Raw genomic sequence first — 10,320 nt, forward strand, 5'->3', positions numbered from 1 at the left:
GTGTGCGAGCATGTGACTAATGAAAAGAGGGGCGGGAGTGTGCACCTGCGTGGAATCGTATTGGACATATGGGGGCATGGACGGTGAGAAGAGAAGAGGGGAAGTATATATGTGTTTGTTGTAGGCACACTTGGCTAGAGAGGTATATCGACCGGTGTGTGCCAGAAAGAAGGAGCCGGGGGCCTACACACACCGCTGGTGGACGACCTAAAGAGAAATAATGAACGTGCGCGATGGAGGGGACGCTAAGGGTGTGTGAGGGGGGCGGGCGTGTGCATGCACGATAGAAAGTTAGCGCTAGCTAGCTACAAATAGAAGAGGATCGTGAAGGTGTAAAAGACGAACAAAGATCATAATTCATTATAAAAAGGTGGATACGGATACTTGAAGAAGATATCATAATGTACAACATTGATTATAATTTGGGCTAATGTGTGGCTTTTGCAACTCAGGTCTAAATACTTGTCATAATGTAGGGGGCGGGGCACTATACTTTGTGTGATAAACACGGTGTACGTATGGAACATGGTTTAGATTATGAATATATAGTTAGTACATCAAATGTACTATTATTTGGAATCAACATCAAGTGTATTCAAAAAATAGAATTCGAGTTCATGTAGTACACATAGTTCATATCTATCTCTATAGTAATCATGTGGTGTGTTATTAAGGTAATACACGAATGATGGTTGAAGTTGGCAACAATCATGATTGTAGATTCTTATTGAAATAGAGAAACGAATTCAAATTTAGTTCGAATTGCAGCGGTAGTATAGACATTTGGAATGCACTAAAATGTTGGTATGAGTAGGTTACATGCATTATACAGCAAAGCGAAAAAAATTAATCGGACATAACATGGATTCATACTCCCTCCTTCCATCTATATAGGGCGTAATGAGATTTTTAAGACCGCCTTTGACTATTGACAAGATTAATAGTACATGACATGCACAATGTGAAAATTATATCATTGAAAGAACCTTTCACAGACGAAGTTAACGGTGTGCTTTGTGTAAGTTGCATGTCATATATCATTGCTCTAATATTTGGTCAAAGTTAGCATCGAAAAACGCATTAGGCCCTATATAGATGGAAGGAGGGAGTAGCTTTGAATAGCATTTGTATAGTAAAACGGGGCAAGACTCTCTCTTTGTGTGGTGTGAATAGTTTTATTTTTTTCGTTTTCTTTTTGGTTGAGGGAAGTGCGAATTGATTTGGTACGTACAAGTACAATATTACTACACGTTAGGCTTGTCCCTAAAATTCAACCCGCGTCTTGTTATATCCCGAAAATTCAGATATCGTGCTCCCAAAACTGGCGCCTTCACAACCCGCGCCTTGCTATCCCGAAATTACAACGCGCGCGAAAACTCCCTCCAGCTGCCAAATCCCGACACGCGAAATCCCCCTTCTAACCCTGAGCCGAAAGGGCCGCTAGTTCAAATCGGTGGGGGTACTTTTGTAACACACCCTACATTTTGGACAAGCGCGTCCCTAAGTCATGCTTCACCCGCTCCCGTCGCCCCCTTTTCGCCATTTGAAATCCCAGGCCGCCATAACCTATCCGCTCCAGCCGCGAAACCCCACCTTTCTCCATCCGCCACGTCACCGCTGCCCAGCCAGAGCCTCTTCCCCGACGACGTCGTCCACCGCAACAGCTCGACGTCCCTCGTCCACCTCCCCGGATGAGGATCTGTCGTCCATCTCACTGTCCTGCCGGTTCAGCCGCCCCGTCCTCCACCTCCATGGAGCTGCTCCGACGATCACCTTGTCTATCGCGGCTGCTCCATCCCCACAACGCCGCCTTAACGTGCTCCACCGGAACCACAACATCCTCACCGACTCCTCGGACGATGCCGAGGCCTACTCGACGCCACCAAAGAGGTTGTACACTCATCACATCGCACCTTCTCCTTAACTCGACCTCCTGGCGTCGACGATGCTCCATCCCGCACCGCCATGGTGGGGCTACCTTGAAGCCGGCGCCGTGGGCGACATCTCCATGGCGGCTCTCCCCCAATGCGAGGCCCCTTCGACGGTGGTGGCCATACCAGCCGGATCTGCTGCTGCTGCTCCGGCTCTTGCTCGATCGCTCACGCTGCTGCTGCTGCTCCGGCTCTCGCTCGCTCGCTCGCGCTGCTGCTACTGCTCCGGCTCTCGCTCGATCGCTCGCTCACCCAGCTGCTGCTGCTGCTCTCCCTCTCGCTCTTGCTGCTGCTTTGCTCTGATGATGCCACACTTCAGTCGACTGAATCGACTTTTGGGTCAGTCGATTTTCAAGGGTTGGGGGGGGGCTCGCCAGAGTTAAGGAAGAACCACCCGCAGCGGGGACGGGGGCTCGCCGAAGAGGTACCCCACTATCTATCTTAGGGTTCAGGGTGGGGGAGGGGGGCCTAGGGGGCTGTCCAGGGCGGCGGTGGTGAGTTGTTTCGGGGCGGCGAGGCGGCGCTGGGGCCGGCGGTTCGGCCGGTGGTGGCAGGCGGCTCAGGGGTGTGCAGGTTGAAGATGAACTGCAGGCCCTCCCTAAACTACATGTCAAGTGTCTCTCTGCTACCATTGCGTTCAGTTTTGACAGTAGCATTCAGATTCCACAGTTAATTTCAGTTTCGACAATTAAGTTCAGAGTCAACAGTTTTTACCTCATCTGTTGTAGTCAGGTGGTTTTTGGTGCTGTTAAATTTACATCCATTTTTCATCATCTATTGGAGATGCTATTAGAATCCCACTTGAGATTGACGATGTCTGTCTTGTGCTGCTTCAGCCTTGACGTCTTACGGCTCACCGGAGCTGCTCCAACGATAGAACGATCCATCACAACAGAGCAGTGCCCTGGACGCCGTCTACAGATTCCTCAGATCTTCCTCCACACCTCCGACAGCCACCTCTACCTCAACTGCTTCAGCGACCAACCCAATGATGCTGAGGTCGACACGGCTACGGCAAAGAGGTTGTACACTTGTTGCGTCACTTATTACTATACATTCACGTCGATCCATTAGGGCTATTTTGGTTCAACGGAAAAACATAGCAATAGGGAATTTTCCAATGGCACTCTACTATTCAATTATTCATGCATTTTGTTGAAAGGAATGAAGCAAAACATCCACCTGGACCTACTTTTCAAAATCCTATGCATGAAAACAAGACCAAGTGCATTAGTGCCAGAATAACATTCTAACTGTACACGCTTTCATATGGTTTCTCTTTATTTTGGCCATGTTTCTTTGCATTCCTCTGCTCTTCCAATTCCTGTAAACCAAACACCCAAGTTGATAGAAATCCTGTGTTTACAAATGCTCTGTTTACCATGTGCATTTTCCTATCCTATTCCGGTGTTTTTCCTATCCCTGCGTTTTAAGAATCATGCAAGCCAAATGAGCCCTTACAGAATTACTTCAGTTACAGGTACGTGTCGAAGGGAACTTTGTGTGGTTTGTCCTGCTCCTGCCGCGACGTCGTCCACCTCACCTGAGCTGCTCCATCGACAGAAGCATCCACCAAACCAGACATCACGACTCCTGACCGTCTTTCGCCGCCTCAGATCTCCTTCCCTGCCGCCGGCACGCACCCCAACGGCATCACCATCATCGACTCAGCAGATGAACCTGAGGAGTACACGGGTCCACAAGAGAGGTCGCACTCTTTTGTTTCTGCTTATGTTATGCATTGCTTAAACTTACCTGCTACTTTATCGTCCTGTTCAGCTCTTGGACTCCCAACTCAGGTCCAAATTCATGTTCAAACTTGAGTTCTAAATTAGTTGTGGGGCACATATCGAGGCAGCAATGAATAGTATGTCTGTCTAATATCTGGTTCACCTAGGGTATGCCTATGTTGTTCATCTTGGGTGGGAAACAAATAGTAAAGCAATCATCATCTGTCTTTTTATTAATTTAAAGCAATCATCAGCCTGCTATCATTATTTTTGGATCCATCCACTGGTTGTTACCATCACTCTAAATTTCTGCATGCTCTCCTTACATAATCTCACCATATTTTTTCGTATGCATGTCAGATATTGTACACAGTCATGCTGAACATGTAGAGAAAAAGAGAAGAGTTTTGCGCGGCAATACAATGTCATGCAGACATCGCTCCATGGTGGGTTCAATGGCAAACCCTCCCCACCCCTCTCCAGATTGTAATCCAGAGGAAGATATCTGTTCTGAGGCGGATTCAGACGCCGCTGACCACTCCTATTTACCCCCCAAGGTGTTTGCTCTACCTTGGCATGATGATGTTAGTCATATCATGCATATGTTGCCTTGCAGTGCCTACTTTTGACATCATATATGTCATCTGCTTAGTTTAGACATGTTCTGTAATGCCACCTGTTTAGTTTCTATATCATATATGGGAATTATGCAGTCTCATGTCTTTTAGCCAGCCATAATATATGTGAAATGTGCAATGCCATCCTGTTTAACCAGGCATCATATATTTGAATGATATCTTGCCCATCCTTTTCTTCATTACATTTCCATTTGTCGACAATGTTTGTACATTAAACTACTCTTCCTGTGAATCAGCCATTTGGGTGGGAGATGGAAAAATCTGGAGTGAAAACAAGGCCTTCAGAGCAGACAGTGCTACCTGTCGAAGCAGATCTCTTGTTGGGTCCCGATAGCTCCTCAGAGATGGATTCAGAGACAGATGACCAGTCCTATTCCCCTACTGAGGTGTATGCTCTAACTTGGCACGGTTATACTGCTCATATCATGCATACGGTGTCTTGCATTGCATAGTTTAGACATCATATACACAATATTCAACACCATGTTCTTAGTTCAGACATCATATCGAATGCCCTCTGTTTAGCATATAAATCACATATGTGAATTAAATGATGCGATCCTGATTACTTAGATAACATGTAGGTGAATTATGTCATGCGATCCTGTTTTGTTATTCATCATATCTTTGAATTATGTTATGCTATGCTATCCAGTTTAGATAGACATCATATATGTGAAATTATGTCATGCTATCCGTTTTAGTTAAACAATATACATGTCAACTATTTCATGCCCTCTTTTTTCCACACTATCTATTGCATCTATCTCTCATACAATGTCTGTACATTCAACTATGTTTCCTGTTTATCAGCCATTTGAATTGGAGCGGGTGATGCCAGTATCTAGCGGAATAAAAACACGGTCTTCAAATAAAACAGTGCTACCTATTGGTGGAGATAGCACCCCGGTTGTACATGCACAAGAACCAGCCCTACCACACATAACCCAAACTCTCGCAGATTGTACCCCTACTGCGATGGACAGAGAACCAGCTTCACCCAATCTAACCCCAACCCCAGCCGATAGTAACCCAGTTCCTGTTGACACAACACCATCTCCACCACAGAGCTCCCAAACAAGAGCAGTTAGTAAGGCAGCTCCAGTGCCCAAAGGGCCAGTACTATCACGGCGAACCCCAGCTCCACCAGTTAGTACGCCTATTCCCGTGGAGGAAGCACAACCAGCCAGTCGTAGTTTAGCATCTATCGCATTTGATGTTGTTAAATCGTATGTGCGTATCTTCCCATCTTGGAAATATTATACTGAAGATGAAGGAAAATGCCAGTTGCAGGTGTTTGTCCAGGAGTTATGTGTAAGTAATGTTATTCATGGCAATTACTTTGCTTCGTCCCATACATCCTACCTCCATGATGGTTATAATACAGCAAATTTTCCCATTTTTCTCTATAGAGAAGGACCGATTTGGAAACTCAGGATGAGGTAACCTGTGCTAATACCTCTGCTATCTTCAAGAATGCTTGGTGGCAGTATCGGAATTACCTGAAGAAAACGTACTTCACCGGCAAAGAAACTCATCAAATTCCCTTACGTTCTCCTGAGACACATTTACTGGACGATGACTGGGAACGCCTTGTTCTGTACTGGTCCCGAACCAAGAATGTGGTAAGGTCTATGAGCTCATTTTCTATTTTTAAGTATTATATTCTTGCGTCTTACTGTACTCTGTTCATGTAGAACAAGTGCCTAAACCTGAAGAACAACTGTTCTAATTTAAGATTCCATTGCTATCATAGTTCAAAAAAGCGCTAGGCGTTAATTGTGCGTTTTGCCACCGCCTTGCACTTTACTGACCAAAGCGCATGCTTATGCGCAGTTATGCACAGATTAAGCGTAGTTATGCGCAATGCGTTTTGCCAACGCCTAGAGCCTAGGCGCGCTTAAGCGCTCGCTTAGGCGCGCCTTTTTTAACTATGATTGCTTTGCTCTTGTATCATTGTATTTACTCATACAAACTTATTTTTAAATTGAAGGATCCAATCGAAACTCCAATGGCACGGCAGGTATGTTCACGCATGTTTCTTTAACAGGTTTGCTCTTATCAATAGCTCTTTTGATTTCAATTTCAATTGTGTATACAGTTGACTTTCATATCATGCACATTACTAGCATCACAACAGAGCCAATAGTGTTGTTGTACATGTAGACCCGTGGTACCCATCTGAAATCTTGTTGTGCCGTGTAGTTTCCCACGCTTTGTATTCTTTCACTGCTGCTTTGTCTTGAACTGATATGATTTGAACCGTGTCTCTATTTTGATTTGGCAAGACAATGCAGTGACCATAGGACATAGATATATGTTTGTTTGATGCTTTTATTATGTACTAGTACTTGGCAATAGAAGACTTGGTAGTTTAATCCTGTCCACCTTACTAATGAACTGGTTCACCGAAATGAGTTTCATATACTAGTACATGCTAAACTTGTTATGTGTCTGCTTGTTTCTTCTTTTAGAATGCTGACAGAATATTGGGGAAGAGTGCCTTATTAAGCAATGGTAAAGGAAGTAATGCAGATAAGGTTCAGGATAGTGACACATCCTTGTTGGTCTCCAACAAAGCTGATAAAACAGCTAAGGAAGACTATCTTGAAGACAGCGAGACAACCCCAAAGTCCTGTCTTGGTTTAGTGTTCGAGTTACTGGCCACTACCGCTTGCACAAGCTATTCAAACTCACTGTCTGAATCAGTTCGGTTTCTTGAGTCTCAACTACAAGCTGAAAGACATCGATCAGCTGTGCTGCGACAAGAAGCGGAAGGACTGCGGAAGTCCCTGGAGCATTCAGATGCATACTTTCTGGTGCAACAGCAAGCGTTGGAGGATTTTAGCGCCAAACAGGACAAAGCTAATCAGCTTGCTAAGCTTATTGCCAGCATGGTGGATACCCAGGATAACGTTTCTTGAGCTCTTCTGAAGTTGTTTCAGTTATGCTCTTGTTTTGCTGCCGCGTTTATTTGCACTGGTGGCAAGTTTTGACGGCCAAGTGTATGTAATATGCTGCTTTGTTCCCTATATTTGCACTAGTGGCGAACTTTGATGCCCAGTGGATGTAATATGTGTAATAGCGGTAATAGGCTAGCCTTAATTGCTTGCTTATTTATTTCCTTATTGTCTTGTTTAGTTGTTTGCTTGTAGTCACTGCAGTTCTTTTTCTGTGTTTTTCTAGTGGCCACAATAGCCTATTTTTGGTAACTAGGCCAAAATAATCATGGCAACACACGGACTGTTGTAACCATGGGCCTCCTGCAGGCCGTATGATCCATGGGCCTTCGTTCGGCCGTAGGACCATTGGCCTTCTATACGGGCCGTAGGATCCATCGGCCTTCTATACGGGCCTTAGGGATCAATGGGCCTTCTACGGGCCGTAGGGTCCATGGGCCTTCTACGGGCCGTACTATCCATGGGCCTCATACGGGCCGTAGGATCCATGGGCCTTCTACGGGGCGTATCATCATTTCGCCAATCATGGGCCGTACTATTCGTGGACCATAACGGGCCGTTAATAGGCCGTATTTGATAACTCTATGAAAACAGCCCAACGGGTTTTTTTGACATGAAAACGGCCCAACGTATTAACGGTCCGCAAACGGGCCGACTGTAACGACGGGCTGAATTTGGCCCACAAGCAGAAAATGACAGTAACGGGCCGTATGTAACCGAATGCTGCAAATGAGCCCAAGAATCAATGGGCCCTGAGAAGGCCGAAAGATAACTTGGGCTGGAAACGGCCCAATGGAATAACGGGCCGTTAATGGGTATAAAGTGATACACTGTTCATTACGGGCCAGTTTCACCACGGGCCGTTAATGGGCCAAGAGTTACAAAGGTCCTCATATGGGCCGAAAGAAGTCATGGGCCACACACGGGCCGGAAGTTAAAACGGGCTGAATCATATTGGACGGCCCAGATGACGCTACTGGGCCTAATTCGGATAGGGCGTAACGGGCCCTGGGTTAGCGGGCTGTAAATGGGCTATATGCGAACAGGCCGTTAACAGGCTTTCCGTGGGCCGGCCCGCCACCTTTTGACCAAGTCAAACAGGGCCGGCCTTTTCACAGGAATGGGCCTTTGTTGGGCCGTGCCACGTGTCGCCGTATCATAGGCGCCTTCGGTCCAATGAGCGGATGACATCTGCCCCAACGGTGAGCTGACACGTGTTTCCTCCAGCCAATGATGATTTTACACATGAAAAATCCCCATTGGTAGGGGCTATTAACGGGTTATCGGATCCAAAACCCGACCCGATAGCTTAACGGCGTTCCGTTACGGTGGATGCCACGTGTCGGTCACCCTTGACGAAAGCAGTTCTGTGACGCGTGATTTATCATCATGGAAGTGGACACTTCCGTGATGATAATTTTGGTAATGTCATGGAACACTTCTACGACAGCACAGGTATGACTATCTTGATTCTGTCATAAATTTGCCATGGATGTACATGCATGACAAAAAACACGACCTACTATGACAAACACGTATCATAACGGAGGTGTATTCTTTTGTAGTGAACAAACGAAGAGATTATGGTAGGGTACGAAACCACCTGAAAGTTATTCTTTCGGATCAATCTATTCAAGAGTTCGTACTAGAATAACACCTTAAGACACAAATCAACCAAAACCCTAATGTCACCTAGATACTCCATTGTCACCTCAAGTATTCGTGGGCATGATTATACGATATGCATCACACAATCTCAGATTCATCTATTCAACCAACACAAAGTACTTCAAAGAATGCCCCAAAGTTTCTACCAGAGAGTCAAGAACGTGTGCCAACCCCTATGCATAGGTTCATGGGCGGAACCCACAAGTTGGTCACCAAAACATACATCAAGTGGCACATGATATCCCATTGTCACCACAGATAAGCACGGCAATACATACATCAAGTGTTCTCATAAAAGACTCAATCCGATAAGATAACTTCAAAGGGAAAACTCAATTCAACACAAGAGAGTAGAGGGGGAGAAACATAATAAGATCCAACTACAATAACAAAGCTCGGGATACATCAAGATCGTGCCATAGAGGGAACACGAGAGAGAACACGAGAGAGAAAGAGATCAAACACATAGCTACTGGTACATACCCTCAGCCTCGAGGGTGAACTACTCCCTCCTCGTCATGGATAGCGCCGGGATGATGAAGATGGCCACCGATGAGAGATCCCCCCTCCGGCAGGGTGCCGAAACGGGCTCCCGAGAAGTTTTTGGTGGCTACAGAGGCTTGCGGTGGCGGAACTCTCGATCTATCTTTTTATTCGATGTTTTTAGGGTACGTAGGCTTATATAGGCGAAAGAAGTCGGTCGAGAGGTGCTCGAGGGGCCCACGAGACAGGGGGCGCGCCCAGTAGGGGGGGCTATCTCCTGGTATCCTCGAGGATCTTCTGACGTAAACTCCAAGTCTCCAGGATGATATTCTTCCCAAAAATAATGCTGCCGAAGGTTTCATTCCGTTTGGACTCTGTTTGATATTCCTTTTCTTCAAAATACTGAAACAGGCAATAAAACAGCAATATGGGCTGGGCCTCCGGTTAATAGGTTAGTCCCAAAAGTAATATAAAAGTGTATAATAAAGCCCATAATCATTCAAAACAGATAATAAAATAGCATGAATGCTTCATAAATTATAGATACATTGGAGACGTATCACGTGCCTCCAGTGCCTCAGCGTCTGCGCCCTCTGGGATGGGCGCCGACAGGTCTTGTAGAGCCGCATCGAGTGGGTCTCGAGCGGGCCCGTCCGAGTGCTCGCCGCTGCTGATGACAAGCACCTCCGTGACACTGCTTCCACCGCTGTGCTCGCACCGAGGCGGCTCATCATAGACCACCATGTTAGTGGGGAACGCATCAAATGACGTTGTGTCAGAGTCGACGATCATCGGACCGGTGGAGCCAACGGACTCCAGGTCCATAGCAGGCTCACTAGCGACATGGAGCTGGTCGAGGAGGTTGACGAGGCGGCTCTCGGGGCAGCTGGTGCCCGTGTCGGAGGCCGTC

This window comes from Triticum aestivum, chromosome 6B (genome assembly GCF_018294505.1).
Source record: "Triticum aestivum cultivar Chinese Spring chromosome 6B, IWGSC CS RefSeq v2.1, whole genome shotgun sequence".
Lineage (NCBI taxonomy): Eukaryota > Viridiplantae > Streptophyta > Magnoliopsida > Poales > Poaceae > Triticum > Triticum aestivum.